At 37.7% G+C, this 21,716-nt stretch overlaps 1 protein-coding gene across 2 annotated transcripts in view; it reads right to left on the bottom strand.

The window, feature by feature from the left end:
* Positions 1-9,180, bottom strand: part of htr1f.S (5-hydroxytryptamine (serotonin) receptor 1F, G protein-coupled S homeolog) — a 100,975-nt gene extending 91,795 nt beyond the window's left edge. The window contains exon 1 of one of the 2 annotated variants that reach the window (XM_018248521.2): positions 9,024-9,180. The gene's annotated coding sequence lies outside the window, so the exon portion shown is untranslated. The remainder of the gene's footprint in view (positions 1-9,023) is intronic. The other variant, XM_041583370.1, reaches the window with a different exon arrangement.
* Between the last annotated feature and the right edge of the window lie 12,536 nt (positions 9,181-21,716).

Raw genomic sequence — 21,716 nt, 5'->3', positions numbered from 1 at the left:
CTGCTGCCTTTTTATTAAACAGTATTGCATTATTATACCAGCATTTGTAAATTTAAGACACATATAGGAAAGTCCACTCATATGAAGGCTTTCTTTATTTCTGTTTCTGTCTGAGCCCTGTACACACCAATTTTATAACACATAGAATGAAGCTAACAATTCTGCACTTTGCTGTTCTGCATCTTCACCTTTTCCCATCCATCTCCTGCCACTTCTATTTAATTTCACACTGCTCAAACTAAGCAGAAAACACAGAATCTACCTAGAAGGGAATTCCAGTTTTTCCTCTTCTTAATAAAGGTTTATCATATTTTCATCTTCCACTGTTTAATCCTACCCATTGGCCAGATTGGCAAATATCTTTTTGTTCCTCTTTCTTTAAGTTTTGTCTGTGAGCCACTTCCATGTTATCTTATTTCTGTAACTGTGCTGGTACTTATCAGCGGGTTGAATAGTCTCTGGTGTATTCTATTTCGCTTTATACCTTATATGTCTTGTCTTAACAATGTCATGTAAGGCAATCCCAAACTCCAGGACAGTAACTACTCTAGGGGTGCTCTTCTGCCTATAACAGCCACCTATGACTTTGGGCCTGGCTCTCAGCTACTCATGTTCTCTGGACTGTATTTAGGTCTGATGCTGCCCTAAGCACCGGACCTAAACACACCCCTACGTGGCACGTAACATCAGAGCATCATGTGTGTGATGTCAACACGCAGTGGGCGTGACGTCAGCACGTCGTGCGCGTGATGTCACACACACAGACATCTCGGAAGTGACGTCAGGCAACATGTGATGTCACTTCCACCAACCAGCCCAGCCCCCTTCACCTCACCCCCCAGCTCTTTCACCTGATTTCCTATGGAAATCCATGGAAGAGATTGGGTAATTTATTTTTTTTATTGAAAAAATACATTTATAGGCACCCAAGGGCCACCCCCCAAAACCTGCCGCCCTAGGCACATGACCCCGGGTGCCTTAATATAAATACACCCCTGCAGGTTCTACCAGCTCTTATTGCCTGAGACTCTAGAGAATTCCATTGGTGGGGCATGAGGGAGCCAGATATAAAACTGGTAAGAACAGAGAAGGCAGAACTAAGTGTAGTCAAACAGACCCAGTCAGAATCAGATTAATAACGGTATATTTTATGGGGAGGCAAACTCAAAAACATGAAACAGGATTGAGGTCAAAACCAGGGTATCAATACTGGGGCTAGAACCAGGGCAGGAATCATAACTCAAAATACAGAAGAAATGGACTGAGTAATTAGATCATGCTGGTACAACCAGTATTGATCTACAATTGGCATTGCATGAGCTCAGATTTTATAGGAAAACTAATAAAAGACTATACCTACTCACAAAAACCCTGGTTTCACTGGGAGCCAGCAAAATTAATTTCAGACAGGTGGCAGACGGAGTTAATCTAAGGAGAGATGCATTGCTCTGGCAGCAGAATTGAGGGCAGATTGCAGGATGGTGGTGGTGGGGAGATATGAGCAGCAGAGTAGCAAATGCACAGTGTTACATTAATCAAGCTGTGAGAAAATATATACAGTTTTTATACAAGTTATTAGGGAAATTAAGCATATGGGTTGAGAAAAAAAATGAGAAGATAAATGTGCCATTAAATCTAAGACTGAAAACTTGAGCTCGTCTGGCATTCTGATATAATGACACGATCAGCAGCGGACAGAGAAGATAAAAAAAGGGAAAACACGAAGACTTCAAAAGATATTTCAAGTCTTATAATGGCAATAATGGGTTTTCTTAGAAAATGCATTTAAAAAGAGAAGCAGGAATAGCACCCCCGATACAGAGTTTTGAGCTGCTGTTACTAATTTTAGTGGAGATGATGACTTGTTAGCATATGTTATCCCTTTAAGGTACTGTATGTGGGACCTTTATGAACAGAATGATCCCCAGTACCCTGAACTGTACCTGTGGTTTGTATCATTTCATTTTAACTCATTGGTTCTATTAAAGACTATTCTATATATGTTGTTTTTCTGTAGATTAGAGGTTCCACTGGTTGGTCAACATTGGTGTTGTGCAACTTGAAGGCTGTGGGTTGAATGTGGTACTTTTGGCCTCCAACTTGGCCTTTTATAAAGTACATATTGTACATATTGTAAAATAAAGTACAAAAGATCACTATACAGAATAATTAGGTTTCAGGACCCTTCGACTAAGCAACGCCCAGCTGGGATTGTATCACATATACGGTAAGTCATCCAGAGTGTAAGAAGCACTAACGGTATTTGTTCAGTTGTTATGAGACCTTGAGGCTTCACTTGGCAGCTCACTATAGAGAATGCCTTCTGGTGTAACTCTCAGCATAGAATACACTAGATCCTCAGTGGAGAAGGCAAGTGCAGCAGAGTCACATCAAACTCATATAAAATAGAAAAAGGAAGCTGTCCGTTAATCTCTGTTTTAAGGTAACTAATTACATGCTCTAGAAATACTGTACCATTGATACAAAAACTGGATTCCCACCGAGACGACCAGTCTCTGGAGCTGCCCAAGGATGAAAGCTTACTTTGAATCCAGCAGCCCATTTAAAAACAATAGCAGCTATTTAAAAATTTACAAAGATAAGTCAAATATTGCTAAAAGGCTGCATTTTTGCTTTTCGCAACTTGAGTCGTGCCATTCCGCTGCATAATTCATCATCACTCGCCAGCAACTAAAAGTAAAGTTGTGTTATTCCTTAAAAAGACAAAAGCGGTCACTATGTGTAAAACGAATGAGTCTAATGAAAGCAGATAAGCCTGATTTAACTCCTAAAACACGTTCCTGTACTATTTCAGTTACTGTATGTCTGGGGAATGATCTATGGAAGGAATCCAATGATATTGTAAACCCTGCTACAAATGCTTCTCGCTACACAAACAACAAAAATGAATGAAATGTGGAGTAAATGATTAACAGGAGCTCGAACGGGAGCCAGGCGTTCAGAAAATGATTATAAAATGTAATTCAAGTGTAAAGAAGTGTGTGTTTGTTTAGTTGTGCTAGTGGCTTTTGTTTTCAGGACCGGCACACTCTTCTAGACTTTTGTGTGACTTTTGTGCTTGTTATTATTGCTTCATATTGGACCTGTCTCTGCTTTCCTATAGTTTTTTGAGTAAGTCAACATCAGATATTTACACTTTATATGTGACGCATGATTCATAATATACAATTAGTGACTAATGTAGCCCCTATTGTAGAATATAAGGATATTCTAAGTCACAGAGTTATGAGGCTGAAGGTGTTTTTATACAGGTCATGGAATTCTGTAGGATCCAGTAGGTGTAGAAAGTTTTAGAAATTTTCTAATAGTCACTCTAGGAGCGAGAGAACAGATCAGGTAGTTATAAGAGTAGTCAGAGGCTCCAACAAGGTGACTAGTAAGGTTAGTACCCTGAGGTGAAAATTCCAAAACATAATCCCATTGACTTTAAAGGAGAAACAAACCATAAACTAAAAAAACCCTACCCCCCTACCCTACATAGACCTCCCCCTGGGCAAATGCCCCTAAGTCTTTACTTACCCCTTGGTGTAGATTCTGTCCAGTGGAGTTCACGGGTGCCATTTTCAGCCACTTCGATAATCTTCGGGTCTTCTTCCAACACTTTGGAAATTTCCGTGACTTTCGGCACATGCACGGTTGTCGCAAATTGGAAGATTACTGCAACTGCGCATACGCCACTCTAATTCCGAAGATTACCGAAGAGAAGAAGATGGCTGCCATGAACTCCGCTGCACAGAATTTGCTTCTCTTCGGTAATCTTCGTAATGACAGCGGCATAACGGTGCATGTGCAGTTGGAGCAATCTTCCGGTTCGCGACAACTGTGCCTATGCAGAAAGTCACGGAAATTGCCGAAGTGTCGGAAGAAGATCCGAAGATTACTGAAGTGGCTGAAAATGGCGCCCGTGAACTCTGCTGGACAGAATCTGCAAGTTATTTGTGTGTAACATCAGTGTAGTTAACCCTTCCTCCAACAAGAACACAAGGGCCCTACTAAGGTGAAAATAGCCCATGTAGCACATGCTCTACAGGGAGTTGCAACTGCCAGAGGCCAGCCTGGGAAAGACCTGTATAGGTACAAGATACTAATAAGCAACCCCTTCCTAGGACCTGTTACATAGACATTTTTGGTACTTGAATGTCTTCTAAACACCAGAGGTAGTTACAGGCTGAGTCCATATAATAAAAAATGGGTCCATTGGAAGGTTCATAATCAATCAATAGAAGGAACTCATTAAACGTTGCGATAAAAGCTGCCAGTTGCAACGGAACTCTAATATCAAATGTGGAATTTAAACAATAAATCTTACTGCTGGGTTTCACAACCATTTTATTTTTTTTAACGTATTCCGTATTCTTGAACCTTGCGGCCATAAATCACGATAGAATTGCGTGCGATAAGATGACATTTACTGTCTAGTGACTCGTTTCCTAATCTCACTTCCCCAGAGAGACCTTTATGTAAAAACTCATTGAAAAATCCAGATTGTTTGGCAGCTGTATATATGGAGCAGCCTCCCCACTAGGGCTCGGTGGCAATAATTGTGCACATTGTAAAGGATTTTTTATAAAGATGAAAAGTGATCGTAACTTTCTGGGGCTTATAGAATCCCAGCCATGATGGGTAAATTAATCGGGGCCTGAAGAAGTCAGCAGAAGTTTAACCTTTTAAATGCTGACATCGTAGACTCAATGCTGCTGCCACTAAAGTTACAGGCAATGTAGATTCCAGGTTATACATAATTCGGTGGGTTAAATGATTAATCCCATTGTTCAGACAGAAATAGGCAGTTGCACATGGCTCAGGGCTTACTAACCAAATCTGCCTTGAGGCTGTATGATTAAGCATAACCTAAATTCTGATTTTAAGGAACTCGGTGCAGCCATTTTTGCAGCAGTGTAAATGCATTAAAGGGGCGTATGCTGATATTTTGAGCTATAGAAGAAATATCTGCAACACTAGTACTGGTAAAGTACTGGGAGAAATGGGGCAGTATGATAGGTATTGCTTCATCATAGAGATTACATTAGAGAGTGCCTTCAGGTGGTCAGACTAAGCACAAGAATCAGGAAACAGCAAGTCTATGAGAGTGTTCACACTTTCATTCATTAATCACACAGGAAGGTGGGCAATATGGATCGGGGTCAGAGCAAGGGGTGGTTGGGGCATAACAGGGTTTTGTTTGAGTTTAACAGGCCACATGGGTAGGATCTGCCATGGGTGCGGCCAGAAATCACCCAGATTTGGTTTCCATGAGACTGACATCTGTGACGTTGCAAAGTACGAGCTGGCAAAAGTCTCACTAAAACCTTAATGGGGTTATGTAATAAAAGGTTCAATGCTTGCCACTTGTCTAGTAACCTATAGCACCCATCAGCAGGCAACATTTACTAGATGGCTGTTTTATAACATTGGCTAAAAGTTACTGCACCTGCGCAGGCTTTGTGCCTTTTGTTACACATGGGTGTATGTCTCAAGGTTGGCACGAGGTCTAGTAACCAATGGCAAGCAGTCAACAGGTAATATTTACTGGTCATATATTTGTAACCATAAAATGATGCCCCAGAGTGGGAGGGCCATTGCCATTCTGACTAATACAACTGCTGAACGGAAAGGTTGGTACTAGCAATGCAAGACTGTAATAAATGAAACAAGGTTTGCCCAGGTGCAAAAACTCATATTGACCAATCTGGTGACCAATAAATGCCTCTGCTCCCTGCTCATTGGTTGCCGTAGATGACTAGACCTGTAGCAAACTTTGTATCTTTTATTACTTAACCCCCTAAAACTGGTAATATATCAAAAAAACTTTTTAAAATAGAAATTTCATGTAAATAACACAAGTGTTCAGAGGAGACGTCAAAAAAAGTATACAGGGGGGGCCTTATTTATCAAAGTCCGATTTTTTTGGATTATTTTAATCCAAAAAGTATTAATAAAAAAAAATGACAATTGAAAAAATCAAGTTAAAATCCGAATCGTACAAGTTTTTTCTTGAATGACTCGATTTTTTCAGGACTTTTCCCGAAAAGACAGTATTTTTTTGATTTTTTTGCCCGAAAAGTGTGAAAAGTGCAGATTTTCAGGCTTACTTCAGCGCAGACCACAGAAACTTCCAAATAGGATAGGGACCTCACCCATTGACTTATATAGAACTTGGGCAGATCTGAAATACTGTATTTTTGGATTCTGACTTTTTCCATCCTCAGAGTATAATAAATCTTGAAAAATTAGAGTTTTTTTCCACTACAAATTTGGATTTTAAAATAAAAACTTGCATTTTTTGAGTTTTTGTCATTCATACTTTAATAAATGAACCCATGATTATATAGTTGGGTGTATATTCGTTTTACGTGGTTGTGCCTAATTTTTCTTGTGCCTGGCACATAGGCACCAATTGTAAACGAGGCACAAGGGAGCCCTGTACACTGTACATGTAATGGACCTATTATCCAGAATCATTGGGACCTGGGGCTTTCCGCAGAACGGAGCTTTCCGTAATTTGGATCTTCACACCTAGAAAATCATGTAAACATTAAATAAACCCAATAGGCTGGTTTTGCTCCCAATAAGGATTAATTATATCTTAGTTGGGATCAAGTACAAGCTACTGTTTTATTATTACAGAGAAAAAGGAAATCATTTTTAAGATTTTGGATTATTTGATTATAATGGAGTCTATGGGAGACGGCCTTTCCGTAATTCGGAACTTTCTGGAAAACGGGTTTCCGGATAATGGATCCCATACCTGTACCTGCCACTGACGGCTTTTGCACTAGACAAATTTGGCAATTGACATAGGTGCTGACAAATAACCAATTACAGGCCTTACTGCGCATCATTAGGAACTTTTTCATGTTTGCGTTGCTCCCCAACTTTTTTTTATATTTAAATGTGGTTCACTGGTAATAGCGGTCGGGGACCCCTGCTCTAAACCCTGCAGAAAATGAGAATTTGGTTCCCCCATTAGGATCTTTAGATTCTTGGGAACCCTTCAACTTTTAAAGGGGGAAGCTGCCCCTATTGTGAAAGCCCTTGTATGGACCCCAGAAACTAGAAAGCAGGTTCAATTCCAGACTGGATAGCTGTAGAACACAAATATTGATTCAAACAACAACAACAAAAAACAAATTACAGGCAAAGTTCCAAATGAGGTTGGACAGTACTGAATCATGGACCCCAAACAGAGTGGAGTTTACCAGAAAGTAAAGTTTGGGGACGCATCAGGAGTATATCCAGACACAACGGAGCATGATCTAGAATGTCCCATATTTGAAATTCAAATGGTAGGTATGAAATTACCTTAAAAACACTTAAGTAAAGCGAACATCCCAAAGCTACAACTCCACGACTTTGGGCAAAAACTATACAGGTATGGGACCTGTTATCCAGAATACTCAGGACCTGGGGTTTTCCGGATAATGGATCTTTCCTTAATTTGGGTCTTCATGCCTTAAGTCTAATAAAAATTTGGTTTATTTGGATAAAATGGAGTCTATGGGAGACAGTCATTCCATAATTCGGAGCTTTCTAGATATCGGGTTTCCTATACCTGTACAAATGAATACCTCTTCTGATATTGCACAGCGACTGATAGGAACCTGCCCTTCTATTTATCCCTAGATATCTGGGCTGGGAGCTCTATGGGGGTCAATAGGAAATAATATCTTGTCTCACTACATCACAGAGGCTTATATATGTATTCACTGCCCCTCTTCTTCTTCTTATTCCTTCATCTAATCAATGAGAATTACTGAGATTCCGTAAAGAGCAACACACCGTGTTATAGTAAAAAGCAGATACTAGTACAGGTATGGGATCCATTATCCAGAAACTCGTTATCCAGAAAGCTCAGAATTACAGAAAGGCTGCCTCCGTTATAATCAAATAACCCACATAAATTTACTTTCTTTTTCTCTGTAATAATAAAACAGTAACTTGTACTTGATCCCAACTAAGATATAATTAATCCTTATGGGAAGCAAAACCAGCCTGTTGGGTTTATTTAATGCTTTTACGAACCACATTAGGACCTTTATCCCTTTATACAGTATATATATAGAAGTATGGGATCCATTATTCGGAAACCCATTATCCAGAATGCTCCGAATTACGTAAATTGACCATTATAGTAAAATAATGTGAATTTTTAAAAATGATTTCCTTTTTCTCTGTAATAATAAAACAGTTCCTTGTACTTGATCCCAACTAAGATATAATTAATCCTTATTGGAAGCAAAACCAGCCTATTGGGTTTATTTAATGTTTATATGATTTTCTAGTAGACTTAAGGTGTGAAGATCCAAATTACGAAAAAATCTGTTATCCAGAAAGCTCAGAATTATGGAATGGTCATCTCCCTTACACTTCATTTTATCCAAATAATCCAAATTTTTGAAAAATGATTTCCTTTTTCTGTGTAATAATAAAACAGTAGCTTGTACTTGATCCCAACTAAGATTCTGGATAACAAGTCCCATACCTGTATGTATCACCTTTCGCATGTTATATTGCAAGAGTCACGTTGCCAGAAGAAGCCAATCAGCAATTAGTTTTCAGGGGACGACGCTGTCCTACTTCTAAGTTAGAAACTAAAAATAAATTATTACTGGCTGCAGGTAACTTCCCTAGCGCAACTTAGCCCCTATGTTACTAAATGATGATGAAGGAAATAATGACACTACACTATATCACAATACAGTAATATAATAAATGCATATTGTGTATGTAAAGTTACAGGTTAAGCCAAGCACTTTCACTATACAGTAAATTCCTTCATTAAGAGATAAAATTTAAAAAAAAAAATGCATTTAATGTATAAATATCATTAATAATCCATCAGCATTCATTTTTAGCTATGCGCTTATATTTATACTCTATAGCAGCTGTTACTGTTAAACTACAGCTCCCAGTATCCCACCGGCTGGAATTTGTAGTTCAGCAACAGCTAAAAGGCGACAAGTTGCTCTCTAGGACTTTATAAAGGGACAGAAGCAGCTCACCTGAATACACAGCTCAGCTGATGCTCCCCACTAATCTTCCCCAACTTTACCTTCATTTCCCGAGCGCAGAAGACTGGATGCAAAGCTTCCCTTCTTATACTATTCCAGCAACATTCCTATCAATCCGTGTGTTCTGGGATGAGGGCACAGCAGTCTCTCCAGGCTAACAAGGCAAATAATGTGAGAGGACTTGCAGGCAACCCAACAGCTGAGAGCTTTGAATGAGATGCTCACAGTGATATCAAGCTGCCTTTAACTGGGACAGCTGCAGAGCCTCTACTGCCATCTGCTGGATATATTGTATATTCTCAGAGCAGAGCAGTGCTGAGTTGATGTCAAATACTCATGCAGGCAATGTAATATTATCTGTAGAGCATGTGAGTTAGCTTACCATTAAAGCCATCGATGCCAAGTAGCACAGAGCACTGTAAAATTCTTTTTCAAGTGAAGTTTCAGTTTTTGCCTTTATTGTTACTGCAGTTGGTGCTGATTATATCTGCGCGCTGTGTCTTTTTCATACAAATATTGATATGTTAATTATTTCAGTTGGATATAAGCGGCACGATGGGGAACGGACTGCAATAAATCACAGACCGACAGAACAGACCGGTTAAACACATAAACGCTCAAGCTCAAGGCATCGAACTAAATTATATAGAATCAATTAGACAAAAGTGGTTTTATTGGAAAAATGTCCCAATATTACTATAGACGTGGTATTTATTTGTTGCATGCATTGTAATGATTATTGCTGCATCAGAAACCTGTCTACCTATTTGCCAACACCTATCTATCTATTTGTCTGTCCGTCCATCTGTCTGTCTATCCATCTTTCTATTTATCTATCTATCTATCAATCTGTCTGTCCGTCTGTCTGTCTATTTATCCATCTGTCTATCCATGTCTGTCTGTCCTTCCAACCATCTCTCTCTCTCTCTCTCTCTCTCTCTCTCTCTCTCTCTCTCTCTCTCTCTCTCTCTCTATCCATCCATCTAATTATCTATCTATCTATCTATCTATCTATCTATCTATCTATCTATCTATCTATCTATCACCTGTCTGTCCGTCCGGCTATCTATCTGTCTTACTAGTTATCTATCCATCTGTATATCATCTATATATCTATTGATCTATCTATCTATCATCTGTCTGTCTATCTATCTATTTATCCATCTATCTATTTATAATAGATAAATAATAATAATAATAATGTAATAATAAACCCCCCATGTACTTGATCCCAACTGAGATATAACTAATCCTTATTGGCTATTCAGTTTATTTAATTTTTATATGATTTTCTAGTAGACTTAAGGTATGAAGATCCAAATCACAGAAATATCCGTTATGCGGAAAATCCCAAGTCCCAAACATTCTGAATAACAGGTTTCATACATGTATATGTTTGACAGCAATCCCCTGCTATATAACAACTTAGTAAGATATAAAACACTCCCCAGCCATATCTGAGAGTTGGACCACAGCTCTTCTTGCCCACGGCTGTGCTGCTCATTCATGTGTCAGGCTGGGCTGGGAGTAGGGCGAGACACTCATATCCTTGATAGTTGTATCAGTGTAAAGAATAAGGCTCATTTATGAATGTAAGTGAAAATGTAATGTGCTCCAATACATGAGCCTCAAAGCTTGGCTGTAGCATAAGACTCAGTGCCTTATGCTACAGCCAAGCTTTGAGGCTCATGTATCAATCAGCCTTTTCTGATGAATTTTGCACGAGCGCAAAGTTCAAGGGAAGCTGGAAATCAGCCCCAAAGCTATGGAGAAGTTTTGCACCCATTAGCAACATTATTGCCCATTCCACAGTACATGAGCCTTTTATATCCATAATATTCTTTTCTTGAAATGTTTTAATCTAATTTTAGCTACTTGGTTGTGAAAACACTTACTATAATTGATAAGCCATGAAAGTCAATAATGTTTTATGATCTTTGATTGTATTGACAGATAAGGATCGTTTGTAGCAAACCAAAGCAAGGTTGGGTTGTTGGGGGAGGAGACATGGCGTCTGCTTGTCTGAACCAAAGGCTACTTACCAAATATTTGCTTTTTCTCCATTTGCAGTCGATTTCCCTGTTTTCTTAATATGCATCTTGACTCTAAGCTTCTCCTCTTCTACCATTCTCTCCATTTTTTTCCATTATTTTCTTTTTTTTTTTAAAAAATCACAATGTCCGCCTCTGACTCTAGCTTTATATGTGTCATTTGTCCTCCTCGTACCTTACTTCCCCCTAAGTATTTCCATTTAATCACTCAAGTCTTAACACTTTATAATGAAGGGGCAAATGACAAAAAAACTCATGTCTACTACAGGTGTGGGACCTGTAATCTAGAATATCGGGATTTAGGGTAATTCGAATAAGGGATTTTTTAAGTCTAAAGGCTGGTTTTGCCTCCAATAAGGATTAATTAAATCTTGCTTAGGATCAAGTACAATGTACTGTTTTATAATTACAGAGAAAAGGGAAGTAAGTTTTAAAAAAATTAGAACTATTTGATTAAAATGGAGTCTATGGGAGATGACTTTCCCATAATTCTGAGCTTTCATGTTTCGGGATGATGGATCCTGTATTATTAGGCATCATGGCCGTTGAAGAAATAAAAGAGAACTATTGTAACAGAGCGTCAGCCTGAGTGTATAAAGACTGAATTTGGGTTCTTTGTGCTCTTCTAGGGTTCTAGACCAGAATGATTCTCATTACAGAGTGGATTGTTTAGCAAAAGATATATTTTTAAAATGCAATTATGCCAAGCATTATAACTTTGTTGACACAAAATGAAAATAGATGGAGCAGTAAATCAATTTAGGAAGAATGAATCTATTTTAAATGAGAAAAAATGCCTTTTTGTGCTAATCACCATTGGCATTCTCTGGTTTTTAATTTGTTTGGATTGCTTACCTGTAGGTTATAGACCTCGTTAGTAATGACATTTTCTGAAAAATATGAGCATGATGTTTGGGCTTATCCGTTTTCTTCTAGGGAATGTAGAATAGCAGGGGGAAAAAAAGCAAAACTCTACTTCCAATTGAAAGAGCTTTTTTTTTTTGTTCAGTCTTTGGTTTGTATTATTTTTAGCATCATTTTTTTAACCAATCACCATTTATCTTTCAAAAAGGTTCCTTTCCAGACATGGTAGAATCTCACTTTACTCTCATTAGAAAAAAAGGTTTAAGACATAAAAATGGGAAACATGTGGGAGGAGAATAAAAAAGACAAAATCCTAGTCTACTCGGGAATGCTGATGTAATTGGCGAAGAGAATCCGGAAGAAAAAGTAAGAAAATAGTATTCTGCCATTGGATTGTATTTAGAAGGATTATAGGTAAGAGCGCAGATGGCAGTTATACTAGAGATATAATTACATATGGATAAAATATCTGGACAGTAACACTTGCACTGTTGCAATTGAAAGCCTTTACCATATCCTAAAACTCTTTAGCCATATATGAACAGCAAGATAAAGATGCACTTTAAGGTCAAGTAACGCCAAATACCAATGACTTTAGGGGGAATTTAATTAAAGTTGCAAAGAGAAAAACAATTTGAATCAATAAGAATAAACATCTCGCAATGTAATATTGTTCCTTAAACTGTTATTACATTGTGAATTTTAATTGCGCACTCTTAAGAAGTGCTTGAAGGTGTCGTTATCTTTTGGAGCAAACATAACGACTTTTTCAGTAAGAATTCTTATTACATTTACTGCACATCGGCACAAACTATAAAGTTTGCAAAGGGTCTTCCACTGTCGGAAGTGGTCGCTAAACAGTTTCCGGGTTCGCAAAAGTTATATTAAATTAGTGCAAAGCAAAATTTTTGGCGCAAAGGCATAACTTTTCGCATTACGAATAGTTTTTCCGTTACCGACTTTTACTACATTCCACTGTTAGAGTTTTTCAATTATCGAGAAAAAGAACTGGCAAAAAATGGACAAATGTTAAGTGTTTTGCTAAACAACATTTTAGGCTGATTAGTCAAAGTGGTGACTTCTGTTCCCATTTTAGTCATCAAAGTTCTTTTTAAAAATTGTCAAGACTGCCCATGGGATGTTCTATATCTTCTTTTGAGACATTTTTGAATGGTTAGTAAGGCAACAGTGTGGACTGAATTCATTACTTTGGCATTTTTCCATGTAGCACATAGTGATTCTGGGGTTTGTGCTTCACAATATGATTGTGTTTTAGGGAAACATAATTTGCATTCATAATTAGGCCACTTATTTTCAGTGTGACTGCTGTAGGACCAGTTGTGTCTAGTGTAGAAGGAACCATAGAAAGGAACTAACTTGAGTGTATGGTCCAGCATGGTCCTAAATGATTGGTTGTGCCAAAGCTGGTTGACTTATAGGGTCACAAGCATGATGCTTCCTTTCAACCTCAGAGATCTACTATTCATGTTGTTTTTTCCATATGTACGGTAATTCCAATGATTTCCATTTGATACTGATCTTTTTCCACTAAGATGTGCTCCAAATCCATTCAATCCAAGTACTTTGTTAAGTAGATGTTTGTTATTCTTAGAACATCACCAATGAACCATTTTTGCTTCTAATGTTCAAAGAATTAAAAAAAAAAAATTAAAAAGAAAAATATCTGAAGAAGGAGAAAAATCACTGGATTTATCTAGTTTGAGCAGCCAGGTAAAGGTGCAACTTGATTTCTGTCAGTTTTGATTCTCGGTCTTTGCTCCCCATCTTGCCAGAAACACTAATGAATAGACCTCACTAAATGTGATGGAAGCTATCACAGGTATGTCATCCCTTATCCAGAAACCCATTATCTAGAAAGCTCTGAATTATGGAAAGGCTGTCTTACATAGACTCCATCCAATTTTTTAAAAATGATTTCCTTTTTCTCTGTAATAATAAAACAGTAGCTTGTACTTGATCCCAACTAAGATATAATAAATCCTTATTGGAAGCAAAACCAGCCTATTGGGTTTATTTAATGTTTACATGATTTCCTAGTAGACTTAAGGTACAGAGATCAAATTATAGAAAGATCTGTTATCCAGAATATCCCAGGTCCCGAGCATTCTGGATAACAGGTCCCTTACCTGTATGTGTAACTCAACCAATACATCTGCAAAAATATCCTCAAAACTGTTTTGTAGAACCTTCTCCAGTTCTCATTTAAGTAGGAAGTGTCTTGAAAGCCATGTTTAAGTTGAGGTCATTTTGACCTTGGAAGAGTCACTTCTTTCTTATATTTTAAATAGTGCTAATTAATCCAGCTGCACTTAACAGCAAAATAAATTAGCTTTCCGGATGGATGGAGGGTTGCTTTGGCTAACTACATTAGGGACTGTTTGTATCTTTACTTCATAGTCCTCTTTTACTCCTTATTCCTTGGCCACAAAAAGAACGCAGTGTGCTGTACTCCATATTTAGCATAGCATAGAATATATTGTCCTAAAATAAAGACATAAAACGGTGGAAGGCCTTGAGCACCCATTGGTCCGACTCTTTTAGTCAATGCTCTCTATTTATAATGGCAGTTTTGTAATAATATCACAATTAATGTTATTGCTGTAAGGTGTGGCAGTGTAGTGAGAGACCATTGAACAGGTCAATTCTATTAATTAGGTATAAATCTCCTAAATGCTTGAGAAATCTATTGAAAGATTTCTGCAGAGATCATGGATCTGTGTACGTATTTGCGTCAAATTCCAATACCCACATCACGAGCTGAAATGATTTGAAATACATCTCATACATAAAACCGCTTTTTAAGCTAGATCAAAAGAATGAACCAGGACTGACTCATGATAACTCTCAGCTATCCATAGAGAAGCAAAAGAGTGCTCAGAACATCTTCTGATCTATAAGGGCAACAGAAGACCAGAAAGTACATGAAACATGATTCATCAGAAGCTAAAGCCAGAGGACAGGATGTCATTTATGCCACAACATCTGTGATAAATTATAGTAGGAGTAGTGTAGATATCACTCCAAGGACAATTAAATACGTCAAGTCAACAAGGTTCACCTTTGACTCTAGTAGCGTAGATAAGTGACTCTATCTGGAAAGAAGAGTTTTTTCTCTCTGTAGTTTGTGTTTTTTCAATCAATGATACAAAGCTGAGTAGAACCATGGCTAAGTTGTCCCACTGTTGTTATAGCAAGGAATCACAAATAAGCTTTTATCTGGCAATTGCAGAAAGAATTGTGATGTAAAAACATTTATTTAGTGCACACTGGGCCAGGGCCAGAACTAGGGGTAGGCACCTGACTAGGGCGTAACGATGTGAGGGCGCTGGCAGGTGCCTGTTCAAGATTCTTCTGCCTACCCCTAGTTCCGATTTGTTCCCCTCTGGAGCTCTCGCCTACCCCTGTCGCTCACCCCTCTGTCCCTCCCCTCTACTCTGCACGCATGGGGGGGGCTAGCCAACCAGGTTGCGTAGGGCGGCTTGGCCCGGCCCTGCACTGGGCTTTACAAGCCATCAGCTAATATAAGTTAAATTATTCCGAATAATTAAATGTATAAGTGTGAGTACGTTAAATGTACAATGGGAAAGAGATCCCTACCCTAAAGAACTTACAGTTCAGCATTTTTCAGTCTAAACGTACATGTAATTCAATTTTCCACGAAGAGGACATTTCATAATGTTTAAATTGCATTATATGTTACTGTACATCTAAACTGCAACCTATAATTTTAGTTTCAAAAAAACCATTTTGCTAAATAATCTCTTCTCTGCACTCAAGTGAATCTCTATCTTCTTTAATGCTCCTTTCTCTATGTAAATAACATAGGGTATCTTAATTGCACAATAAAAAGGATTTTTTTCAAGCAAGTCCTGTAATTGCTGAGTTATTGCTGTGGATGTGCTTGCTGAACTACCACTTGGCACCCAGGCAGTTGCTGGATTTTTTTTCTTATATGCCATTAATATGGATATATGTTCATACTATATGTTTAATTAATAATTAATTCTTCTTCTGTAAGTGAGCGCTGTATTGGCACATGAGCAGTTGGAGCAGTCTTCTGGTTCGTAGAAACTGCGCATGCACCAAAAGTGCCGGAAATTGCCAAAAGAAAGGAAGAGGACCCGAAGAAGACCTGAAGATGGCGCCCATGAGCTCAGCTGCGCTTACTCTGCACCGATACGTGAGCAAACTGTTTTGGCCAATTTCAGGGGTAACTAACAATGCGGGGGGAAGCAGGGAGGGGGGACTACCTAGGGTAGTATGTAGGGCCTTTTCTTATTGGTGGGTTTATTTCTCCTTTAAAAAGCAATTTTGGGTCCACGGGTATGGTCAAACTATATACAATTCAACTATTTCAACACTTCAAAGATTTTAAAGTGGCTTAAATGCATGTCATTTGCGTCAGTCCTAAATTAGTTTAAAGAGATGTATCCACATCTTCTACTTAACCTTCCTAATGCTGAGCTACTGGACAGCCCTTTAAGGGGCGGGAGTATTGAGAGAGCTAAGATTAAAAAGCCACCTCCATATACTATATATACATATTGAGCAGTAATGCCTCTCATCAAAAATCTCATCTCAAAAGCAATTTGGGGTGCAAGAGACATAGTTAACTAGAATAGATATAAAGTGTATATAAATGCATGTTAAGAAAAAATGAATCATCAACTATACAGGTAGCGAGGGGAAATAACTGCATTCGATAATAACTGGAAAATTTTATTTATATATAGTATATACTAATTTAATAAAATATTACATTTATTTACTTGCTTGTGACGAAAACTAAGTGTTTCATTTAAAGGCAAAGGAAAGGTTAAAACTAAGTAAGCCTTATCAGAAAGGTCCATCTAAATATACCAGTATGCTCTGAGTCCCCTGTCAAAAGAAACACAGCATTTCTTTCCTTCTATTGTGTACACATGGGCTTCTGTATCAGACTTCCTACCTTCAGCTTAAACCTCATTGCCCTGGGCAAGAGCATGCTCAGTTTGCTCCTCTTCCCCCCACCCCTTCTCTACTGTAATCTGAGCCCAGAGCAGAGAGAGACTTAGGCAGGAAGTGATGTCACACCACATTAATACTTCAGCTCCTATCCTAAACAAACAGAGAGATTCTAGAGCTTTTTACTCAGGTATGGTAAAACATTCTACAGAATAAATATAGCATTCTAGCTTGCACTATTGCAGCTAATCTATTGGCAATAAAATGCCTCCGTAGCTTTCCTTCTCCTTTAAAGGAGAATCTCCTAGATACGATTTTAGTCACTTCATTTCTTTTCATAATTACATGCAATTTTATCTTTCAGTCCTTCCTTGGCTTTAAAAAAAATTTCTTGCTTTTAGCATCTATCATTACTAATTATTCAGATGGCTATCAAAAGTCTTCTTTGTCTAAATAATTATTCCTTTCATAATAAGTGTAATTATATCTCATTGTTCAATTGAAACAGATTTTTTTTCCATGAAATGGTGATGGCAAATTGTCTGTTTGATAACTTTTGTAATTATTAGTTTAAAACCCATTGCATACTGTTTGATGTCTACAAATGTTTAGCAATCATGCATTTTGGTGGTTTTAATATACTAAACCACTTTTGTTATTCCAAATGAAAGAGAAAAAAAAAACTGGTAAAACTACATTGAAATCGTGAATCAGACCATTTTCAATGAGATTCTAATGCATCTCAAAAACTCAAATTTAAAAATAGCTTGAATTGTGCCTAATACAAAACTAGCCATCTTTTAGAGGCCTATTTTTTAAGTTTTCATGTGTTTTGCACATCCAATATTCAAGACATTTGCTGAAAAATAAAAAAACGTAGAGCAGGCATTCAAACAAAGTCATTTTCCCACCAGGCAAATAAGTACAGCCTTTATTTGAGTGTCTGCTCTACATTTTCTTGGTTTGATCCGCTCCCCTTGCTGAATGCTCAGAGTGGTGCCTCTTCCTGAATGTGGTGAGTCATTATCTAATTTGGAACCTTCTATTTATTTATATTTACTTTTGCTGCAAAATACCGGAATCCCTGTAAAACACCAAATTTGAATATTAATACATCATGGTTTTAGAGGTTTTTGGAATATGGTTGTGTAGACAGCCATCTCAGCCAGGTCATTGTGCCTGAACCAGAAAGTCAGCACATCACAATGGACCTTCTTTCAGAAAAGCTAATGTTTCTCCTACTCAGTATAACTGGAGAAGTCACAGTTGGGCATGGGTGTTTTTCTATTGAGTGCTATTCTCATATGTACAACTAGGTAGGGCATGGGAGCATTTTTAGCATCGCAGGTGTCAGGGAGCTGTTACCCTGTTACCTGCCCAATGTTCTGTTGAAAGACAGCTAGGGGTGATATCACTCCAACTTGCAGTGCCTGAAGAGTGCCTTAAGTTCCAGCTGACACGAGGTCACCCATTCCGATTAGATGAAAAGAGGTTTCGCCTAAATATTGGGAAGGGTTTTTTTACAGTGAGAGCTGTGAAGATGTGGAATTCTCTCCCTGAATCAGTTGTACTACATTAGATAGCTTTAAGAAGGGGTTGGATGGTGTTTAGCAAGTGAGGGAATACAGGGATATGGGAGATAGCTCATAGTACAAGTTGATCCAGGGACTAGTCCGATTGCCATTTTGGAGTCAGGAAAGAATTTTTCCCCCTCTAAGGCAAATTGGAGAGGCTTCAGATGGGTTTTTTTTGCCTTCCTCTGGATCAACTAGCAGATAGGTAGTTAATAAAAAAAAAAAAAAAGGTTGAACTCGATGGACATGTGTCTTTTTTCAACCTTACTTACTATGTTACTATGTTACTATGTTACTATGTAGATCACAAGTCATATGGCTGAAGGCACCTGGGAAACTGACAGCATGTCTAGCCTCATGTCAGACTTCAATATTAAACATAAAAAAATCAGTTTTCTCTTCAAAAATTGATTGCAGTGCAGCTGGAGCAGCTTTATTAACTGATTCATTTAAAAAAAAAAACATGTTTTGCTGTTACAGAATCTGGAGAAAGGGGAAAGCAGGTAGCAACCTAATTTCCATTATTCCATTGTGAGCTGGACCTAGCAGGTCAGGCTACAATGAACCAGTATATATATTGCATTTGATATTTGTGTGTTTCCTCAATGTGGTTCAAATGATGTATAACCAAAAGCAATATCCATTTCAGTGCTGTCATATCATTATTGTACTTGGACTATCAGCCTGTCAGTTGTCAATTGATGTTCAACAAGGCTCATTAAATAATCAGTTTTATGTTAATATCCCCAGCTGATAAGTATAGCTCTCCATATTGCCTGACATATTAAAATAAAATGGATTGTTTGCTCTTTTGAACTATAACATCTATTGTATTGACATTGATGGATATAGACTCCTTCACTTACTGACAGTTAGCTTCTGTTCTTCTGACTAGCACTGCGTATCTTGACAGCGCTATATAAATAAATGATGATGATGATGACTATTATAGTGATCAAATGGAACGGATAAGAACGAACTGGACTGCTATAACTATATCAAGCTGTCTGTTATCTTTGTACAATTCCACACTTATGAATCAGGTCATGAGAGTAAAATAAACGCATAGGTAAAGGTTATAGTATAAACTTTCAAGGGCTTCCAATCTATTGTATAATGTGGAGATCTAAAGGGTACACTCAGTGCATCGTGTGTGAATTAGTCTGGCCATAGATGAAAAGATTTGATCGTACGAATCTCCGTTTCGTACGATTTTCGGGCCGTGTGTGGAGAGTCCCGTCATTTTTCGTGAGATGACGATTGGTCGTTCAGTTGGACAGGTTACAAAATTTCTGTCGGCTACTGATAATATCTCTTCATGTATTGCCGATCTAACGTTATCAGTGGGAGACTGTCACCAGCTTTGTAGGACATAAACTTTCGTACGATTGCTGTCAGGGGCAGAACATCGTCTGATCTGTTCTTTTACTACTTTATTTGATCTGAAAGGTTAGTGGCAGGTCAGGAGATGGCACCGAACGATCATTCATCGGATATGAAGGTAAATCTGCACGTCTATTGCCATCTTTATACATTACTTTCTGCAATTACTTTTCCGCAATTACGCCTACTAGAAATGGGTACAGTGGGTTCTTCAGCCTAAAACTTAACCGTGAGGTCCACAACAATAAATATAAGGTTTATAAAACAATTTAAGGAAGACAGGGCTGTCTAAATGCTATACAATCTCTGTTACCTTTAAAATATTCTAGAGAATTGGATATTTGTGCTGAAGAAAGAAACAAAAAAAAAGGTATTTATAAAATAATAATGAAGGAGACAAGACACTGTACACTCAAAATTAAATTGGAGTCACAAATGTAGTGCACAAAGTACAATTCTGGATGTAAATTGCCAATGTTTTGCCCAGATTGCAGTTTTTTCTGGTTGCAAATATGCGAGGAGTCTACCCACTGCAATTCTTGATTGGCTTTCTGAAGAATTACAACTTTGCTTCACTTGCAAAAAAAATGCCTGAAAACCTGTAATGGCTTTCTACGCAACAGCAGTGTAGAAGGATGTTCTTTATCTTGACAAGAATTAATTGAGATAATATAGCATTCAGGAGAAATCTATTGAATTGGTTTGGAACACACTCTAAATCCCCAAGGTCCTTTTGAGGATAACAAAGTAGAAATACATTTATTAAAGGTGTATTTGGAGACAAAATTGATCTGAATGAATAAGAATTTTAATTTTGCTTAAAAAAATTTCCATTTAAAACCTGGCCGGCCAGGAACCCAACATATTACAATATAAATACATAAAAATATTTTTTCAAAATGATTCAAGTAGGTGGTCACTTAAAATCTCAATAATAGAAATTCTCCAGATCTACTAGGTTGTATTGAATGATTCTCCCAGTCTTGAACAACAATTATGTAGAGCAAAATTGGTGTGTTACAGTTCTCCAACTTGGGAGCATTACGGTGTGATTTATAGTCCTCAAATTTGATAATCAAGTAAAAGGTAATTTTCCCAATTGGGTTGCCAGGCTTATTATGTGGAGAAATATGAATAGAGGCGGGGCAAGCGATTACTTTCACTTTCCATTCAGCACTTCCTAGATGTCACTGCTCTCCCCACATTCCCCCAGTTCTCTTCACCATTTAATTGTGTAGCCAGTGTATGGGAATGGACATCAGGTCCCCCATTCTGGTGCACAAACAAGATTCTGAGATGATACAAGGCTTGTCTTAATAACAGTGTCCACAAAATGGCTCCTGCCTGCTTGTTATAATTATGAATTCCCAGACCAAAGGAAACAAGATTAAAATAATTTAAACAGTGCAATAAAAGTTCATTTTGCTTGACTAATGTGATAAAATAGGATTTGGAATCATTTTTTTGGGTGACGGGTCCCCTTTAAAGAAAGACAGTAATAAGGTTTTACTAGATTATTGCATCTGTGCAATTTGTTTTGTGATATCTGCTGTTCCACGCTGAGCTGCTATGTGACAACTGCTTTGTGACAAGTTCGGTTTTGATATAGCTTCTATTTATTTAAAATATAATTTCATCCTTAGCTATGACTTAAAAAATATGAAAATAACGGGTTTTATTTCCAATAACATTGATATATTACTTTATTTATGAAACTACATTATATCAACATACTGTAGACTTAGAGCTGATATGCTTGGGAAGCATCATATGGTGACTGGGCTAGTTTAACTGAGACATAATTCCAGATTTCCCCATAAATTCAAATATTTCTGAAAAGATTGAAG

This window comes from Xenopus laevis, chromosome 2S (assembly GCF_017654675.1).
Source record: "Xenopus laevis strain J_2021 chromosome 2S, Xenopus_laevis_v10.1, whole genome shotgun sequence".
NCBI lineage: Eukaryota > Metazoa > Chordata > Amphibia > Anura > Pipidae > Xenopus > Xenopus laevis.
The sequence above is the reverse complement of the archived record's forward strand: the minus strand, read 5'-3'. Positions and strand labels throughout refer to the sequence as shown.